Source organism: Triturus cristatus, chromosome 7 (genome assembly GCF_964204655.1).
Source record: "Triturus cristatus chromosome 7, aTriCri1.1, whole genome shotgun sequence".
NCBI classification, from domain to species: Eukaryota; Metazoa; Chordata; class Amphibia; order Caudata; family Salamandridae; genus Triturus; species Triturus cristatus.
In genome coordinates this window covers 18,791,134-18,812,274 of record NC_140590.1, presented here as the reverse complement: position 1 = coordinate 18,812,274, position 21,141 = coordinate 18,791,134, and the positions used below count along the sequence as shown (strand labels likewise).

Below are 21,141 nucleotides of genomic sequence, written 5' to 3'. Positions count from 1 at the left end.
CGTCCTGGAGCTTCAGGACCCGGAGGAGGCCCCCGGCCGAGAGCGGAGGCCATCAGGGGGAAAAGCGTGGCGGAGAGTGGGGGTAGGGAGTCTGGTAGCCGTAATGTTAACCTTGCAGGTAGTCCTGGATGCACAAGACGCAATGCATCCAGGGGCATCCGCCATGCCACTTAACAGAGGAAGGTGGTTGTTATTGGGTAGAGGGGTGCCTACCCTGAGTATTGCCACAGCTTACGATGTTGTTCCCAGTCATGGTCGCTAAGGCAGTGAAAATACTCACCCTCAAATGTTAAAGGGCTCAACAATCCCGTTAAACGATGTTCAATACTCTCCTACATGTAAAATGCAGAGGCCAATATATGTCTCCTACAGGAGACTCACCTCCTCGCCAGGGATTACCACTGCATGCGTTCAAGAACGTTGCCACAGCAATATTTCTCCACCAGGGGAGAAAAGAAAGCAGGGGTGGCTATACTCTTCTCTGATCGCTGTAGAGGGGTGGTGAAAGAGAAAGTAGCTGAGATGAAAGGGAGACTCCTGGCCTACACTGTACAATTCTGTTCCCAACAAATTGTGATAGGCTCCATATACGCCCCCAACGCAGGACAAGAGAGCTTCATCAAAGCAGCTGTAGCGGACACATTGACTCCTCCGATCCGAATGACATTACTAGGGAGGTACCTGAATATGGTAATGGACTCGAATAAAGATAGGTCACAACCTGCCGGCTACCACAGGGGTGAAATGTCAGGGGAAGGGAAGCAATGGCTACAGGAGATGGGACTAGTGAACATCTGGAGGGCGGCCCATCTAACTTCTACACAATACACCTTTTTCTCCCATGCGCATAGATCCTATGTACGAATAGATTACATATCAGGCACAGGAGAGGTTAATAACACAGTCACGTCAGTGAGCATTGAACCAGTTGCCCTTTCGGATCATGACGCATTAGTTGCAAATATTCTGTTGCCACAGATCCCTCGCCAGACTGGCTACTGGAGGCTTTAAGAAAATCTGCTTCACCGGCAGACAGTGAGACAACAACTCACTAAGTGTATCTAGGATTATTTTGCCCTCATCGACACCCCAGACATAGCTGTCACGACCCTTTGGGAAGCCATGAAAACAGTGGTACGGGGGGAGTTTATATAAATTGCAGCAGCTGATAATAAAGAGCGCAGAGAGCTGAGAGCATCCTTATCCGCTCAAGTTCAAGAACTCGAGAGGGTACACAGCCGGACTGGGGCACCATGGGTTTGGAGGCAATTGAAGGCCGCCAGGGCACAGCTAGCGGGATTAGATTCAGACAGGGCGGAATATGTGACTGTCAGACTGAAGCACTCTTACTACGTGAGGGGCGATCGTATGGGCCTCTTAGCTAATAGGCTCAGGGCCCAAAGGCAACGGACTCAAGTGTCCTCACTACGGGAGGGCGAACAGGAGGAGATAACCGGGGATCAAGAGGTAGCACACGTCTTCCAGGAGTTTTATGGGAATTTATACGCAGCGGACGACAAGTCAGATCAGGACACCTCTGCCTACCTCCAATTGCTTAATATTTCCACACCTCAGTCCAGGCGGCAGTGCTGGACGCTCCCATCAGAATAGAGGATGTCGTTATGGCGATCTTGCGCCTCAAGGTGCTCAAATACCCTGGCCCGATGGGTTCTCTGCCCTCTTCTATAAAACTTTTTGTAACATCTTAGCCCCGATCCTGACAAGGCTGTTTAACTCCTTCGGGAGCAAACACCCGATCCCAGGGATGATGTTGGAAACGGCGATAGTGGTCCAGCCCAAGCCACGCAAAGATAGGCAGCAATGTAGCGCGTATAGCCCCATTTCTCTACTTAATGTAGATTTTAAACTATTTACGGGAATACTCGCCACTAGACTCGGCCCCTATATGTTGAACTTGATCGAGACAGACCAGGCAGGGTTTATACAATCTCGCCAATGTGGGGACAACACCAAGAGAATACTTCACCTCATTGACAAGGCCCACCAAACACAAATGGATGCGCTATTGCTGACAGTAGACACTGAAAAAGCGTTTGATCGAGTGAACTGGCACTTCCTTGGTCACACGATGACTAAATTTGGAATAGGGGAGAAATTCGGGGATTGGGTGGGCTGCTGCTATAACAGACCCACTGCATCGATCAGGGTGAACAGCATATCATCATGCCCATTCGCCATACATTGGGGAACTCGCCAGGGATGCCTGCTTTCACCCTTACTGTTTGACCTTTACATCAAAAATTTGGCGTAGAGGGTGAGAGATAACCCCCACATTCGCGGGATCCCGTTCGGGGGAGAAACGCACCCGATCATCCTCTATGCGGGCGATGTGATTGCAGCATTGGCGGAGCCGAGGGTCTCACTTCCAGCCTTCTATGAGGAATTGAATGTATTTAGTAAAGTGTTCGGCTTCCGGGTCAAAGTGGGCAAATCACTCATCTTAAACCTTAACCCAGCATCCCACACGCTTAACCCGAGGGAGGAATGGTTATCTGGAATCCACATATTGGACTCCATCCCCTACTTAGGACTTGACCTGGCAGCCACGGTGTGCCGAACTACCCAGTTGAACTATGCCAAGCTGGCACGACAAGTGTAGTCAGACCTAGGTGCCTTGGGCAAATACCACCTCTCGCTGCTCGGAAGAATAACGGTAGTCAAAATGTCACTCCTACCTAAAGCGCTCTATCTTTTCCAAACACTCCCAGCGATGCCTCCTCCTGGAGTGATCGCCTCGAAGCAGCGGGACATTAATCAATTTGTTTGGGCCGGGGCACGTCCGCGGATGGGCAAAGCTTTGGGATATGGTTGGCCCAAGCAGGGGGGGCTGGAGATACCAGATCTCCTCAATTACTATAAGGCGGCCCAACTGCGTTACCTAGTGGAATGGGCACAGCCAGAATCTGAAAAATTATGGCTTTTTGAGGATTGAGCCATAGCGGGAATCCCTCTCTGGAAAGTGCCCTTTCTTGCAAGGCTTGACGGGACACCTCCTGCTGATCAGTGGGGCATCTATTTGAACTTTCTGGATTCCTCTCATTCGCCCAAATGAAGCTAGAATACGGGATTCCCGAGTCTGAGCGATTGCGATATTGGGAACTCCGGCATTGGGTACTTCATCCGGGAATGAAGGAACAGGGGGCCGCTGCTTGACCAAATATGAGAAATGGCTTATCACTAAACTCACTGATAAGGGGCTGATCTCCGAAATGTATGAAATGGTTAGACATAACCCCCCGTTGCAAGCTACTCTCAGCCAGAGGTGATGGGGGAGAGAACTAGGGAGGGACCTCTCACAGAAGGACTGGGAAGGGCTTTATTACCGGGCAAAACACACGGCCCGGAATGTAGCCAGTATAGAAACAGATATGAAAATAGCCACATATTGGTACCTCATGCCCGTGCGACTGCATAGAGGCAATCCGCAACAGAGCTCCAATTGCTGGCAAGGCTGTGACAACGAGGGTACACTATTGCAAATATTGTGGAGGTGCCCTCTGCTGTCCAACTAATGGACCACAATCCTAGACAAGATAGATTTGCTCTTCGACACACAGATACCGAGGCTTCCTGTCTATGTAGGTTTAGGCTTTCTTAACCCGATTACCTACCCACTTAAAAGCATGAGAGGACGCCAAATGGGGCTGGCACTTGGGGCAGCGCTGGAAAACATCCTATCACATTGGGGATCCCCCACTACTCCTATGCATACAGGTTGGCTCCATAAGCTTTGGTTCATTCTGGGGATGGAGTGCATCTCAGCTACTCTGACCAATTCCACCACTTCCTTTCAGAAAATCTGGTGCCCATTCCTAACACTGCTCTCGTCAGAATGTAATGAGATTACCCAACCCAAGTACCTGAGAGTGCTACGTCTATCAGACCTTTGGAAGGACTCTCCCACTGCACCTACAGTTTAGCTGGCACGGCTACAGATGCAGACATGGGATTTGACCAATGTTGAACAGAGGCTACCGGTGGGGGGGGGGGGGAGTTTGTGTTTCTGGTTTTCGACAGGGGCAGAGTAATGCAAGTTGCACTCCAAACCTGGCCATGCTTAGGTCTTGGTTATTTCATTCTACATAATATCGCCATGCTAGATTCAGCTATGAGATTGACTGTGGAGTGTATATCGCTTTATAATGTGTTTCTAAATCTGCCTCTGTGTGGTCTTTTTTTGTGGAAAACTCACTAAATACATTTAAACTTAAAGACTTGGAGATGTTGGTGAGTGGAACAGGGGTTCATAACTTTGTATTATGGCATTTGTGCCATAGACCATCTTTTTAAAAGAATGTTTTTTTTCACGCCTAAGGGGTGTTTTCTTAAAGCGTATTTCACATTGATGAGCATACAATACCTCAACAGTGGACACGATGCAATGTTTTTATAAGAATTGCACACATCTGCGCATTACTTTAAGATCTTGGTGAGTGAATTAGAGACCTTGATTTGAAATGTTGGGATAATGGTCCATGTCAGATTCCTGCATAATTTTCCATACTTTTCTTCTATCCCAGGGTTCACTGCTTGAAGCCCACTTAATACAGAGACGAGCATACGCAGCTGTTGTTAGAGAGTAAACACAGTTTCAGGTAAGTCGCACCCCGGCTCTGATTGAGTACATATTATCTCTATTCAATTTTTACAACATGAGGTCTGACATGAGGTATATCTAACACACAGAGTTTTCCATGTACAGTCCTGATGAAGACCCATAAAGTTGTTGTGAAAACGCACACTACTTGAATGGGTCGAAACGTCGACAGATTTTACCCTTATCCTATACTTTTATACTCTTTTCGTTTAGAAAAGGTGAAGGAGATCCAATTCATCCATGAGAGACTTTAATTTGAACAAAATAGAAAGGCTTACAAAAGTTATTTGTCAATCATTTTGCTTTATTTGTTTAATCGCCACCTAAAGTGATGCACTGCATGAGCACTTTTTTCATCTATCGCGTATGGAGCACCAGATTGAATAATATTGTAAGGTGTCATCATTTTGATTGCAATACGTATTTTTTGGACCAACATGTTATGCCGGTTTCTTTTTCTATGATTGATTCATGTTATGTAAGAGATTGTTAAAAAGTTTCATCTAAAATCAACAAGGTTGTTTTAAATGTATCTGACAGGACCATTTTGATCATGCAAAACTTGTGCATACCCTGCATGAGGAAATCTTGCTCTCCCTTGCAATGATGCGACCATCAGAGTACCTGCTGTGGGTATGTGAGTGAAGGAAGCACAGCTGAATTACTGCTTGTGAGTGAGTGAAAGCTAAACTGCTCCTGTGTCTGCTGCACCTGTTCTTTGGACAAGAACCGTGCCCTACTTGTCATATTGATGCTCTGACTATTGCATCCTAATGCACGTGTTGAAAGGGACCCACACAGGCTTATAGATATATAACATACAGGAAACAGGTCTGACAGAACAGGGTATGCAGGTGTATTGGGCAGTTGGGACTCATGTTGATGGAGAAAGATTATGAAACTGGGAGTTATAAGAAGAGAGAGAGAAGCAAAGGAACAGCAAAAGGGAATGAACAATAAAGTGGTTAAGGCTTTTACAAATGAGTGAAGTTATGGAATAAGAAAGAGAGATTACACAAGTGCAAAATACAAAATGAAAAAGTGGGAGGAGTAAGAGAAGCAGCAAGATGTTGAGTGGACTTAAAGGAAGATTGGAAACTATAAAAGTAAGAAAGAAACAAGAAGAAGATGCATGGGAATGGTAGCAGTGAAGGAAACACGTTTGGTAATTTGAAAGTTAGAGAGAGGGGTAAAGGAGGAGATATTTCAATCAATCAATCAATCAATACATTTGTAAAGCGCACTACTTACCTGTGAGGGTTTCAAGGCGCTGGGGGGGGGATGGGGGGGGGGGTGGAGGAGGGGTGCTGCTGCTATTGGTCGAAGAGCCAGGTCTTGAGTTGTCTCCTGAAGGTCAGCAGGTCTTCGGTTTGTCGAAGGTTGAGGGGGAGGGTGTTCCAGGTCTTGGCGGCGCGTTGGGAGAAGGCCCTGCCTCCGGATGTCGTTCTACGGATGCGCGGGACCGTGGCCAGGGCGTGGTCAGCAGAGCAGAGTTTCCTGTTGCGTACATAGAAGGAGAGTCGGCTGTTGAGATAGGCTGGGCCGGTTTTGTGGAGTGCCTTGTGTGCATGGACCAGGAGCTTGAAGGAGATTCTTCTGTTGACGGGGAGCCAGTGCAGGTTCCTCAGGTGGGGGGTGATGTGGTCGCGGTGCGGGACATCGAGGATTAGGCATGCAGAGGCGTTCTGGATTCTTTGCAGTCTGTTGATGAGCTTGGACGAGGCTCCAGCGTAGAGGGCTTTTCTGTAGTCGAGTCTGCTGCTGACTAGGGCCTGGGTGACTGTTTTCCTCGTGTTTGTCGGGATCCATCTGTAGATCTTGCAGAGCATACGGAAGGGTGTTGAAGCTGGTGGAGGAGACTGCGTTGACTTGTTTGGTCATGGTGAGTTTCGAGTCGAGGATGACTCCCAGGTTGCGTGCGTGGTTGGTAGGAGCCGGGTGTGTCCCCAATCATGCGGGCCACCAGGAGTCGTCCCATGCTGAGGGGTTTGGCCCGTGGATGAGGATCTCTGTCTTGTCTGAGTTCAGCTTGAGTCGGCTTTCCTTCATCCAGTCGGCGACGGCCTTCATTCCCTGGTGGAGGTTGGATTTGGCGGTGAGTGGGTCCTTGGTGAGGGAGAGGATCAGCAGCGTGTTGTCAGCGTAGGAGATTATGTTGAGGTCGTGCTATCGGGCAATGCGTGCTAGTGGTGCCATGTAGACGTTGAACAGCGTCAGGCTGAGGGAGGATCCCTGTGGGACGCCGCAGATGATCTCGGAGGCTTCGGACCGGAATGGGGGGAGGCGGACTCCCTGAGTTCTGCCGGATAGGAAGGAGGTGGTCCAGTCTAGGGCCTTGTCTCGGATCCCTGCGTCGTGGAGGCGCGTGCGTAGTGTGCGGTGGCAGACGGTGTCGAAGGTGGCAGAGAGATCCAGGAGGATGAGGGCCGCCGCCTCGCCGTTGTCTAGCAGGATCCTGATGTCGTCTGTGGCAGCGATGAGGGCGGTCTCGGTGCTGTGGTTGCTGCGGAATCCTGATTGGGAGGGGTCCAGGATGCTGTTGTCTTCAAGGTGACGGGAGAGCTGGATGTTAACTTTCTTCTCGATTACCTTTGCTGGGAACGGAAGCAGGGAGATGGGCCGGAAGTTCTTGAGGTCGCTCGGGTCCGCCTTGGGTTTCTTCAGAAGGGCGTTGATCTCTGCATGCTTCCAGCTCTCAGGGAAGGTAGCGGTCTCGAAGGAGAGGTTGATGATGTTGCGCAGGTGGGGTGCGATGGAACTGCCGGCTTTGTTGAAGATGTGGTGTGGCAGAGGTTCAGACGGGGATCCGGAGTGGATTGTGCCCATGGTCTTGATTATGTCCTCGATGCTCACGTTGGCCCAGGTTGTCAGGGAGTCGTAGTCGGTGGTGTGCAGTGGGTCCAGCTTGTCGAGACCTGTGGGGGTCGTCCGGGGGTTGAAACTGTCATGGATGTCGGTGATCTTTCGGTGAAAGAAGGTGGCGAGGGAGTCGCACAGGGCTTGCGATGGCGGGATGTCGTTGGCGTTTGAGCTGGGGTTGGAGAGTTCCTTCACGATGTTGAAGAGCTCCTTGCTGTTGTGTGCGTTGTTGTCCAGGCGGTCTTTGAATGAGGTCCTTTTGGCGGTCCTGATGAGGTGGTGGTGGTTGCGGATGGTGACTTTGTGGGCAGCGCGGCTGTCCGGCGTCTTGTCGCTGTGCAATTTGTTCTCCAATTTCCGGCAGGTGCGCTTTGAAGTTAGGAGTTCCGGGGTGAACCAGCTGGCTCTCTTGCTGGTGTCTCTGTTGGTGGGCTCTTTCAGCGGGGCTAGGGTGTTGGCGCAATCGTCCATCCAGCGTCTGAGGGTGAGTGCACCATCGTCGGGGTTGGTGGGGTTAGTCGGAGGATTGAGTGCGAGCTTTGTCTGTAGTTGTTCTTCAGTGACTTTGCCCCAGCAGCGGCGGGGGATCTGTGGGGTGCGGTGGTGTGTGAGGGGTTTTCGGAAGGAGAAGTGGATGTAGTGGTGGTCTGTCCAGGTGAGTTCGGAGGCGTGGCTGAAGGAAACGTGGGGGCTAGAGGAGAAGATGGCATCAAGCGTGTGACCGGCGATGTGGGTCGGCGTTGTGACGAGCTGTTTTAGTCCGAGGTTGGCGAGGTTGTCGATCAGGGTGGAGGAGTTGTTGTCGTTGTTGTTCTCCAGATGATAGTTCAGGTCTCCGAGGAGGATGTAGTCGGTGGAGGTCAGTGCGTGCATGCTGATGAGGTCGGCGATGGAGTCGCAGAATTGTGGCCAGGGTCCTGGCGGTCTGTAGATGAGGGTGCCTCTTAGGGTGGTCTTGGGGTCCGTGCAGATCTGGAAGTGTATGTGTTCGGCGGTGCTGAGAGTGTCGTTGGTGTTTGTTGAGACCCTGATGGTATTCTTGTGGACGATGGAGATTCCTCCTCCGGCTCCGTTGGTGCGGTCTCTGCGGGTGATCTTGTACCCGTCGGGGATGGCTATGGCGATGTCTGGAGAGGAGGCTTCGTTCATCCAGGTCTCGGTCAGGATGGCGACGCCAAGGGATGCGGTGTCGAGTAGGTCCCAGAGCTCGACGGCGTGTTTGCGTGCGGAGCGGGTGTTGATCAGGATGCATCTGAGCTGGTTGGGTTCCGTTGTTGTGGGTGTCTCGGTGCCTTCGGGGCAGGAGAAGCTGCAGTCCCGGCAGGCGAAGGGACCGTGGGTGCGCTTCGGGCGGCCTTGCAGCAGGTGTGGGTCCTTCCTGGGTTGAGAGTGACGAGGGTGTTGTAGTCGTAGCGGAGGCGGTCTTCGTGGCTAGTGCGGGGGGCAGGGGGTCTTGCGCTGGGCGCGGTCCAGGCACGGACGGGCGCAGACGGGCTTGCCTTAGGTGTGCCTTAGGCGCGCCAGCGGTGCGGCCGCGCAGTGGCCGCCGTATATGTGGAGGTGGGGAGGGAGGAGCAGCTGGGAGGCGGAAGGCGTGTTAGGGGCAGCGAATGGGCGCGGAGGGGGCGGGGCCGCAGGGGAAGCGGCGGGACGGGAGCAGGGAAGCGGAGCGGTCTCGGGAAGGAGACACGGCAAGGGGTACAGAATCAAAAGAGGGGGCACTGAAGTGAGTAAAGGGGTGCATAATCAAAACAGGGGGCACAGAAGTAAAGCGGCGAGCAGGGGGAAGACGGAGTTACAGGAAACAGAGAGCAGATACAAACCTAAGACCACCACTGGCCACCAGGGATGAGGCGCAGGTGGTAGCCTGTGGGTGGTGGAGGGCCTCAACTTCAGCGGCGGCAGTAGTCATCAGCGGGGGTGCCGGCGGAGCAGCAGCAGGGGGGGAGCGACCTACCAAGCAAGGTCAAGGGTTGCTCTCCTTACCGCGCAGCGGCCGCCATATATGGGAAGGTGGGGAGGTGGGGATGTGGGGAGGGAGGAGCAGCTTGGAGGCGGGAGGCGTGTGTCAGGGGCAGCGAATGGGCGTGGAGGGGGCGGGCCTCAGGGGAAGCAGCAGCGGGGACGGGAGCAGGGAAGCAGAGCGGTCGCGGGAAGGAGACAAGGGAAGTGGTACAGAATCAAAAAAGGGGGCACAGAAGTGAGTAAAGGGGTGTAGAATCAAAACATGGGCACAGAAGTAAAGCGGCGAGCGGGGGGCAGACGGGCAGACGGAGATACAGGCAACAGAGAGCAGATACAAACCTAAGGCCACCACTGGCCACCACGGATGAGGCGCAGGTGGTAGCCTGTGGGTGGTGGATGGCCTCGACTTCAGCGGCGTCAGTAGGCATCAGCGGGGGTGCAGGTGGACCTGCAGCGGGGGGGTGACTTACCAGGCAAGGTCAAGGGTCGCTCTCCTCACCGCGCAGCGGCCGCCATATATGGGGAGGTGGGGAGGGAGGAGCAGCTGGGAGGCGGAAGGCATGTGTCAGGGGCAGCGGAGGGGGCGGGCCGCAGGAGAAGCAGCGGCGGGGACGGGAGGAGGGAAGCGGAGCTGTCGCGGGAAGGAGACAAGGCAAGGGGTAAAGAATCAAAAAAGGGGGCGAAGAAGTGAGTAAAGGGGTGCAGAATCAAAACAGGGGGCACAGAAGTAAGTAGAGGGGTACAGAATCAAAACAGGGGCACAGAAGTAAAGCGGCGAGCGGGGGGCAGACGGGCAGATGGAGATACAGTCAACAGAGAGCAGATACAAACCTAAGGCCGCCACCAGGGATGAGGCGCAGGTGGTAGCCTGCAGGTGGTGGAGTGCCTCGACTTCAGCGGCGGCAGTAGGCGTCAGCGGGGGTGCATGCGGGGCTGCAGAAGGGGGGAGCGACCTACCAGGCCAGGTCAAGGGTCACTCTCCTCACCGCGCAGCGACCGCCATATATGGGGAGGTGGGGAGGAAGGAGCAGATGGGAGGCGGGAGGCATGTGTCAGGGGCAGCGAATGGGCGCGGAGGGGGTGGGCCGCAGGGGAAGCAGCGGCGGGGACGGGAGCAGGGAAGAGGAGCAGTCGCGGGAAGGAGACAAGGCAAGGGATACAGAATCAAAAAAGGGGGCGAAGAAGTGAGTAAAGGGGTGCAGAATCAAAACAGGGGGCACAGAAGTAAGAGGTGTGCAGAATCAAAACAGGGGCACAGAAGTAAAGCGGCGAGCGGGGGGCAGATGGGCAGATGGAGATACAGGCAACAGAGAGCAGATACAAACCTAAGGCCACCACTGGCCACCAGGGATGAGGCGCAGGTGGTAGCCTGCGGGTAGTGGAGTGCCTCGACTTCAGCGGCGGCAGTAGGCATCAGCGGGGGTGCAGGCGGTACTGCAGCGGGGGGGGGTGTCCTACCAGGCAAGGTCAAGGGTCGCTCTCCTCACCGCGCAGCGGCTGCCATATATGGGGAGGTGGGGAGGGAGGAGCAGCTGGGAGGCGGGAGGTGTGTGTCAGGAGCAGCGAATGGGCGCGGAGGGGGCGGGCCGCAGGGGAAGCAGCGGCGGGGACAGGAGCAGGGAAGCGGTGCGGTCGCGGGAAGGAGACAAGGCAAGGGGTACACAATCAAAAAAGGGGGCGAAGAAGTGAGTAAAGGGGTGCAGAATCAAAACAGGGGGCACCGAAGTAAAGCGGCGAGCGGGGGACAGACGAAGATACAGGCAACAGAGAGCAGATACAAACCTAAGGCCACCACTGGCCACCAGGGATGAGGCGCAGGTGGTAGCCTGCGAGTGGCGGAGGGCCTCGATTTCAGCGGCGGCAGTAGGTGTCAGCGGGGGTGCAGGCGGTACTGCAGAGGGGGGGAGCGACCTACCAGGCAAGGTCAAGGGTCGCTCTCCTCACCGTGCAGCGGACGCCATATATGGGGAGGTGGGGAGGGAGGAGCAGCTGGGAGGCGGGAGGTGTGTGTCAGGGGCAGCGAATGGGCGCGGAGGGGGCGGGGCCGCAGGGGAAGCAGCAGCGGGGACGGGAGCAGGAAAGCGGAGCAGTCGTGGGAATGAGACAAGGCAAGGGGTACAGAATCAAAAAAGGGGGTGAAGAAGTGAGTAAAGGGGTGCAGAATCAAAACAGGGGGCACAGAAGTAAGTAGAGGGGTACAGAATCATAACAGGCACAGAAGTAAAGCGGCGAGCGGGGGGCAGACAGGCAGACGGAGATACAGGCAACAGAGAGCAGATACAAACCTAAGGCCACCACTGGCCACCAGGGATGAGGCGCAGGTGGTAGCCTGGGGGTGGTGGAGAGCCTCGACTTCAGCGGCAGCAGTAGGCATCAGCGGGGGTGCAGGCAGAGCTGCAGTGGGGGGGCGACCTACCAGGCAAGGTCAAGGGTCGCTTCCCCCGCTGCAGCTCCGCCTGCACCCCCGCTGACGCCTACTGCCGCCGCTGAAGTCGAGGCCGTTCACCACCCGCAGGCTACCACCTGCGCCTCATCCCTTGTGGCCAGTGGTGGCCTTAGGTTTGTATCTGCTCTCTGTTGCCTGTATCTCTGTCTGCCCATCTGCCCCCTGCTCGCCTCTTTACTTCTGTGCCCCTGTTTTGATTCTGTACCCCTCTACTTACTTCTGTGCCCCCTGTTTTGATTCTGCTCCCCTTTACTCACTTCTGTGCCCCCTTTTTTGATTCTGTACCCCTTGCCTTGTCTCCTTCCCGTCGACCGCTCTGCCTCCCTGCTCCCGTCCCCGCCGCTGCTTCTCCTGCGGCCCCGCCCCCTCCGCGCCCATTCACTGCCCCTGACACACGCCACCCAGCTGCTCCATCCTCCCCACCTCCCCATATATGGCGCCCGCTGCGCGGTGAGGAGAGCGACCCTTGACCTTGCCTGGTAGGTCGGATGCAGAAGACAGAACATTGTACAGGCAGAGATAGTGGGGAAAAGGGCTTTGCTTCATAATGGTAGGAGAATGAGAGGAAAAAAGTCGACAGTAATATATGAACTGAAGTAAGAAATATTTAGTAGTCAAAGGTGAAACAATGTGAAAGGGAGAGGGAGAGTGGATGGTATAGAAATTAGAGATTGTGAGGTGTGCAGGTGAGAGGGGCGAATGAGCGGTGGGTGACAGTGAACCTGGATAGATGGAGGCGAGTGAGAGATGGGGAGAGATATAGTTTAGTGAATGGGAAGTTGAGAGATGTAGGTAATTAGAAGAGACAGAGTAAACTAATGGGAGAGTTAACTTGCAAAGGAACTCGGGAGAAACAGAGGAGAGGGTGACATTTTCAGATCAAATAAAGGAGGGAACATGGCAGAGGCATAGGATTAAGAGCGATAAACTTGTGTGCGAAGAGGAAACTCAAAGAAATGGATGCAAGTAGAGGCCAGATGTGGAGTTAAGAGGAGAACTGGTAGAGGAAGAAAGAGCAGGAGTGGGAGAGAAGAAAGCTGTAATCCATAACAATCAGAACGGCAGAGGTAAAAGAGAGCAGTGCTGGTGAGAAGGAGGCTTACATATGTTTGTGAAGTGTAGCAGTGCTTGAAGGATGAGAAACTTGGGTGATGTGATCAGATTAGAAAAGGTGATGAAAGAATGAGAGTCAGAGATGCGAGTCCCACTCAGAAGGATGGGGTTGAGAATGTGAGAGATAGAATGACCGGCAACAAGCTCCATTGGTGCATACGTAATGACCACTTGTACTCTCTGTCATCCTTGATATGCGCGTCGCCCCACCCCGCGGCCTCAGGTACCTCCTTTCTTCTCTTGGAGCTCCTATAGCGCTACTGTAACGCTTCCCTTGGTAGACCCTTCACCTAACCATCAGACCCACCCTACTCCAGCTGTGCTCTAGTCATGAACTCTTCGACAATTGTTTCACTTATCCCTCTGCTGCCATTTTATGTCAGGATTGGGAGGTCCTCAGATCAGGCTAAAATCTGGTAGCAAATGTGAGATTGGAAAAATGGACTAGAACTCAGATCACACTGGATTCACACTGGATATTCACTAGGGCAAAGAGACAATGCCCCATGGTCCAAGGTCTAGGCACCAGAATGTGTCACAGTGAGAAGGTTCGAGCCCCTGGAGCCAGAAGTACAGCATTGCAGGCTCAGCTCTCCTACTTCAAAGGTAGCTTGATGATAGGCAGATCATGCTTTCATGGCGCCTCTCTCCACTAATCTCCTAATCTGCTCTTAGATTACAATTCAAATAAATTGAGGTGCAGAGCTATGAAACCCCTAACACTTCCCAGCGATGAACTTTGAAATGTCCAGCACATCCCAGCAATGGACAATGGATTTCCAAGGATACTGTAGTGATAAAGTTCTATGTTTCTGGTCACGTACTGCCAATTCTTTGCTTAGCACTCTGGCCTCAGGCTATTGTCTCTAGAGGTTGGCTGGCTATGAAGTTCAGTCAATCATGTTAATTCAGGACCTTGGGCTATGTTTAAGAGTTTTGGTAATGATCACTGAATGGTTCACAGCCACATCACTGTAGGTGTTCACATGTCTCCTTATTAGCAGATCTAAAGGCAAACCTGTCCTCCCTTTCAGCCATTCTGTAAACAAAAGCTGGCCATGAACAGCTGATGATGTTCACTACATGTGTATCTGACACCCTTCCAGGCCACTTGAGGCATCCCACCCGGCTGCCCACTCATTCCAGATGACATATTTCCTGCTCCTAAGCCTTGCTTTGCTTTGTCATCTGTGACTGGCATAAACTTGGAGGTAATTTGGCATCCTGTAGGAGCTGACAGCAGGATTCTGGACACACAGGCCAAAAGTGGGGCAACACAGCAAATATTAGGACAGCCGGCCATCCTAATACGGGTCAGGGCCAGAGAGCTTACATCCCACTGTATGTTAATAAAGGTTTTGATTGGCTAGCAAAGAAAACCATAACTATTCTGGGAATAGACAATATGGAAACTAGAGCCATGCATTCAGGCTAGCTTCTGAAACTGGCACAAGTCCCGTGCAGGCCCATTGCCGATTTCCCTATGTTAGCATGAAAGTGCTGCAGTCTTTACTTTGCTTTCCACATGTTACTGCACACATGTATTTTGCTTAGTGCCACTCTGTACTTTCACACAGAACTTACTGTTATTTTTGTGTAATGTATTTTACTGGGATTTAGTCTGAACACCGTAGGCAAGGTCAGACAACAGTGCCCCTAATTATTCTGTTTTGGTCAGGCTCTAGCACATAAACAAAACACACACATGCAGCTGATGTTTGGGAACACGTACTCTTTGTCATATAGGTATCCAACCATTAGTGGTAATCGGGTGACCCTGTGTCCCTCATAACCTGGGTATTTGCGATATAGAAGGAGTGGTTCTGTTGGGAAAAAGGCACTTTCTTTTGTACAATGTATAAAATACAGTATGACTGCTCACCTTAGTAATAACCAATAATACAAACAAGTGATACACAGGTTCAACAATATTTTTCAAAAACCTAATCGTAATACTTGGAACACACCACAAAGACCAGCGATTTATAGTCAACAACTGAAAATTGTATTGTATTGTATGAATACTTATTATTGCAAAAGGCTGTCAATAAAACAATAAAATACACAACAAAAAGGTGATTGAAGTGCAAGAAAGGAGACTTGTGGTAATAGGTGGAAAAAGTGCTGTACATATACTACATGAAATGGATAACATAAAAAGGGGTTATGTTGAACTGGACATAGAATACAATTTTCAGTTCTTGACTATAAATCGCTGGTCTTTGTGGTGTGTTCTAAGTATCACGATTAGGTTCTTAAAAAATATTGCTGAACCTGTGTATCACTTGTTTGTATTATTGGGTATTCAAAGTCCCAAAAACCTTTATTTCGGCAGTACAGACATAAAAGCACAATACATATTACAATCCGTAAAATATAATTGATTATTCTTACAAAAGTGATGAAGTCGAGTAGAAATATTCAAACCATCAATGGATTAATAAAGGATAGTATAAAACATTCTTATTATAATATTGGCTATCGCCACCTAATCTACCCGACCCCCCAGGAATGGCATACATAATTATCAGAATATTTCAGGTCACCTTTGTGGGATTTATAAAAATATTAAAACCAGGTTATTTTTTTTTTAAATTAAAAGAAAAACATTAATATTGTTTTACCTGAATAAATATTTTATTACAGTTCTCTAGATGGGGCTATATGGAACATAGGACAGTTACTTTATTAGCAAATAAGCAGCATCTAGATACGCCCCAGCTCTTTCCCCTTTAAGTTACCTCCACGTATGCACCACATCGCAAATAAAAATTTCGAGGTAGCGACTACAAATTTCATATTTAAGTAGCCTAAAGACCTCGACATAGTTTCTAAGCCCAAGGTTCCGAAAACGTTGGGGGATCCACTTCGATCTGGGCCTAATATAAGCAGGACAAAAGAGCGTTACGTGGAGTTCCGTTTCTTCGGAGTCAGAGCAACCAGGGCAATCGGCCTTGGTTGCACCCTTCCATCTATTCGTGAATGCATGGAGCGGTAACGTGCCGTGCCTAGATTGTAAATACAACATTTTAGCCATGAACGGTAGGGTGCTGTCCAGGGCCAATTCTAGTTTGTAATGCTGCTTAAGATCCAAAATCCTTGATGTCAGACAGCATGAATTTGTACTCTGGGTCAACAAGGCTAATTTGTGTTCTTTAAAAGCAAGGACTAGGGACTTTTTCAGGATACTGGGACATGTCTCTTCCGGAGTAAGCCACATATTTGCCCACCCCATAGAGTGGCATAAATTCCTAACGTAAGACAGCCATGGTAAGTTGGCTGCTCCCAGTATGGACATAATATCCCTCAATTCCTCCCTATAGCTGACCAACTCAGGCGTGCTCCATATGCGATGCCAAAAAAGGAGAGGACGCAGGGCAATTAAATCAGCAATAGGGCCAATACCCAAGTCCATCTTCAATGGGATTAGGGGCGTACTTCTTGGTAGTCCCAGCAACTGCCTAATAAAAATATTCTCTGTAACCGACAGAGTATAAGATCTGCTATGTCCCCAGAGTTCAGCTCCATATAAAGAGGCTCCCCTCGCTTGGATTTTATAGATTTCTGCCGGGGGACCAACCACTTTCTGGGTGCAGTTTTTGTAAACTTTCAATACACCACCCATTGACTGTGTTAATTTCAGATTGGCCTTCTTAATTTGAGTCCCCCAATCCATCTTGTCATTAAGTGTAATACCCAGGTAGTCAACTATGGATACTCTCTCTAGGGACCTACCCTCCATTTGGGGATGCGGACAATTAATAGTTTTGGTGTGGAAAACCATATATTTAGTTTTCTGAACATTTATCTCCAAATTCCTATTCCTGCAGAATGCACTAAACTCATCCAATACACGCCGCATACCCATTGATGATTTAGACAAGAGCAGCGTGTCATCAGCAAACATTAAGGCCGGTATTTTACGATTAGCTAGCCTTGGTGAATCTATATCCTTTACTGCCAAGAGGGTCTCAATTAAGCCATTTAAAAAGAGGGAAAAAAGGGTTGGCGCTAACACGCATCCCTGCCTAACCCCCTTCTCCACAGGAAAAGGAGCAGTCAGTTCTCCTTTCTTACCGTATCTTACCCTCGCATACGTGCCTTCATGTAGGCGCTTCAATAATTGGCAAAAGTAGACCGGTGCACCCATATCATAGAGAAGACCCCATAACTGGTCACGCCGAACCATAAGGACTTAAGGTCCACAAAGGTTAAATAAAGGCTACCCCCATCCAGAATTACTGTTTTCCAGTGGATTAATTGCAATCTAAAAATCTGATCGATGGTCGAGGTTTTAGACCTAAATCCCGCTTGTAGCGGGGTTAAAACATTCATCTCGTCCATCCAAGATTGCAATCGCCCCAGGAGAACACGAGCAAATATCTTTTGTGAACCATCAATAAGGCTTATTGGCCGATAGTTTGCTGGGTTTAGTGGGGAGCCTTTTTTTAAAATTGGGATAATTTCCGCACCAGCCCAAGTCGAAGGGAGTGCCATACCCTGAATGATGGCGTTAAATAATTTCTGAACAGGTCACCAGGAATTCTGTCCAAACCCGGTGCCTTATTAGGAAGTAGTTTGCCCAGCGCCATATTAACTTCCAAAATTGTACAAAGTGGTGGGTCGATATTTGGGGGAATTTGATCTATGTCTACTGACCCATGTGCTGCAGCTTCATCTAGAGGCATTGAATATAAAACTTTAAAATGTGATCTCCACACTTCTTCCGCCAAGTTTGGTTCAATAGCTGAGTTGCCTTCGGAGTGGCCAGTTTTAACCAAATTCCAAAAGCCTCTCATATCTCTAGTGTCCAAAGCTATCTTAATTGCTTCCCATTTTTCTTTCTCCCAAGCTGCTTTTGCTTCAGCAATGGTATTTTTATAGTGCGACCTGTCAATTCTGGTACGTATAGGGTCCTTATTCTTAACCCCAATTACTAGTGTACGTTTTGCTTCCCTACACGCTTTATTAAACCAAGGGTGTTTAGGAATAGGATCGTAATTGTTATTATTTCCATGATTATAAAAAAAACTCTGCCAACTTTAAAAACATGTCCCGATGATTCACATTTATCATCAACAAGGATTCCTGGCCTTGATGATTTTCGGACACACAAAAGGCAGTTTCTAAATAAGGAATGGATTGTGTGTACAAAGAGGCCATTTTTTTTATTAGATGTAGCAAAACTCCCCCAGGGTACTCTTCTACCCCCTTCTATTGCAATTAGGTTTGGGGGAGGTTGAAGTGACAGACCCTGGTCTCTCATGAGTTTGAGGTAGGCTATCACAATTACCAGTGGATTGTGGTCACTTTCACATCGTGGATAGACCACAAAATCCTTGGTTCTAGACCAATTCTCAACATCTACCAAAATATAATCAATTATGGAAGCCTGCCCCAATTTATTAAAAGTTGGGTTTCCCGGACTGTCTGAGGGAAATCTACCATTACAGGCCCTTAGCGAATAAGTAAGGGTAAGTGAAGTGACTTGAAGAACAAGCGAGGTCCACCCCCTTGTTGGGTAGATATTGCAGTCCGGAATTGACCGCACAGAGTCTTCTTCACTTGTAATATTGACATTTAAACCATTAAGAGGTTTGAAGTGACAATTGAAATCCCCCCCAACTATTGTATGGACAGATTCTGGTAGGGTAAGAAGAAAAAAGGCCAATGTATCAATGGTCTGTGAAGTTTGCCCCAACCTCACTGGGCGAGAATATACATTGATAATAGCCAACTTAAATATATCATAAAAAGAAAGGAGAATGCACTGGATGTCCGGAGATTCCGTATCTAGAACTTTAATTGTACAGCCCAAATGAGTGGCCTCCGAAATGCAAGGGCCCCCAGAGGGTCTCCCTCTAGGCCCTGCAAGGCTGGAATACAATATGCGGCATATCCTATCCTATACAGTGGTTCAGTAGACCACGTCTCTTGGAAGAGACAAAGCTCATGTGTATCAATGTATTCCCCCTAATCAGGGAGTTCCAGCTTGGAAGTAAGACCTGCTATATTCCAAGATAGGACCCTTGTACTCTGCGGGTCTTTTATTTTATCAATCTGTATGAGTGGGGGTTCCAGCTCCTGCTGTAGCACCTGGCACAGGATCCTCTCCCTTTCCTGTTCTTTTCCCATAGCCTCCCCAGGTCTTTTTAGCGGAGCAGCCGAGCTTCCAGGAGCCACTACAAAGTCAAGAGTATTCCTTAGAGGGTGGTCCCCAACCTCAGAGCTATCAGAATTTTGGGGTACAACTGGCTGTGTATCTATATCTTCAATTATTAAAGCTGAAGGATCCAGTCGACTAGATCTAAACTGCTGTATCTGTTACTGACTGGAATATTAAAGAACGGGATTATTTCAGAATCTCGGCCCATATTTGGCAGGTTACCAGTCTGGGCTCTCATTTCCCATTTTTTGTAAACTCCTCCCATTCTTTCAATCAGGGGACAGGGGGGATAAAAATAACCCAGAGAGAGGGTCTGAATGCCGCTAATCTCCCCGGATTTACCCCAATTCAAAATGTATTGAACCACCCAAGTGTCCCTAAAATTAATCAGGACACAATCCCCTGAAATATCTTTCCGCCTCTGTCCCAGCCAACTAACCCGCCTAACGAATAGAATTTCACACTGTATTAGGGGTGGGAGCGGTCTATGTTTATTTAGCCAAAAAGTAACTTTATTTTTTAATTCTGAATGCGTCTCCCCTCTACCTTTTTCTAGCTCTGGTACTCCAGATAGAATAACAGTGTAGGGGGTCGAGGCCGAGGGTAGATCGATGCATGTCTGACTGGGTTTTATTGCCGATTATTCCCAGGATCACTTCTACAATTACTGGAAGGGTTTTGTTCCACTTGCGGTCCTAAGATTGTTGGCACGGTCATAGGGCCACAGGCAAGGTCCCCCTCCTTAGATACCCCATGATGTAACACAACTGGATCTACAGTTTGTTGAGTAGGGGGCCTAGGTTCCATTAAGATTTTAGAAGCTGGGAGGGCAGTGGAGGCAGGTACAATCGTGTGATTGCTTTGATGTGTGGGAGTCTGGTCAGAAATTTTAAAGTTATCCAAGATGTTAGAAATACTAGCTATTTTACTCCCCCATATATCAACCAGCGATGTAATCTTCTCAATTTGGCTCTTAACCACCTCTAGCTCAGATCGTACTAGGATTTCAAAATGGGTTTTAAGTTCTTTAGCCAAATTTGAAGCCCACATTGGGGGCTCCACTGCAGCTAAGTCATTTCCACCAGTATTGTAGCCCTCTGTCTGGGTCTTTGATGTTATTCTCGAAGGGCTATTCACTTGCTTCCCCCCTTTATGGGCTTTTTGTTTCTTCTGGCCACCTTTCCTGATTTTCCCCCCGTATCATGTTTATTTGAGTTTCCAGGAATTACTTTTTCAGGTGAGGGCCTGAAATCAGGAGTGGTCGAAGGATTTGCTATTTGAGAGGAGTCAAGATCTTTGATTTCCAAGGTTATTAGGGAGTTTGGAATCCTAGGCGTCAGAGACAGCCGTCTTTCAGTGTGTTCTATCTCATTTGAGACCGCCCCAATTGCCTGCCGTAACATTTTATCAATGGCAGTCGGTTTCACAATGGGCCTACGCATAGTGGCTTTCTGGCGAGTGTTAGGCCTTGTAGATGGAGAAGTACTGTCCCCATGCTAAATTATGGCTATGCCTCCTCTATATGGGAGTAGTACAAGAATGATTATTCAAGTGGGTCAAAATAACACACACTCCCTACTACTATACTAGTACTATAAGCCCAGACCTTCACTCTTTCCAAAACCCCTAGGCAAAGCTCCAAAATTCAACAACAATACCCCAATGCCCAAACTTTTATCGTGTAGATTCACGTAACCCAACTTATCAGGGGAACGGCCCAGCCCAGCCTCGATCACTCTCGGACGGGCTCAAAAGGGCCCGCCCTTGGCCCGGGCTTCGCCCGGCACGTCCCCGGCATCCCGGGTGTAGAGGCTGCGCTTTATGCGCTAAGGTGGAGCAGTGCCTCCCCCTCGTCAGTGGGTCCCAGAGCAGCTGTGCGAGGCCGCGTTGCACCCTGGGAGATGAACTTCATAGGGTGGTTTGAGCGGTCCTGCAGCGAACAGCAGCAAAGGGCACGTCCAGGAAAAACGTTGG

The 21,141-nt window shown here is 49.8% G+C and overlaps 1 long non-coding RNA gene across 2 annotated transcripts in view; it reads left to right on the top strand.

The window, feature by feature from the left end:
- The window catches only part of LOC146808700 (uncharacterized), a 346,330-nt gene that overhangs the window by 2,116 nt on the left and 323,073 nt on the right, over positions 1–21,141 (top strand). For both annotated transcript variants that reach the window (XR_014965485.1, XR_014965484.1), the window contains exon 2: positions 4,542–4,616. This is a non-coding gene — a long non-coding RNA (uncharacterized LOC146808700). The remainder of the gene's footprint in view (positions 1–4,541; positions 4,617–21,141) is intronic.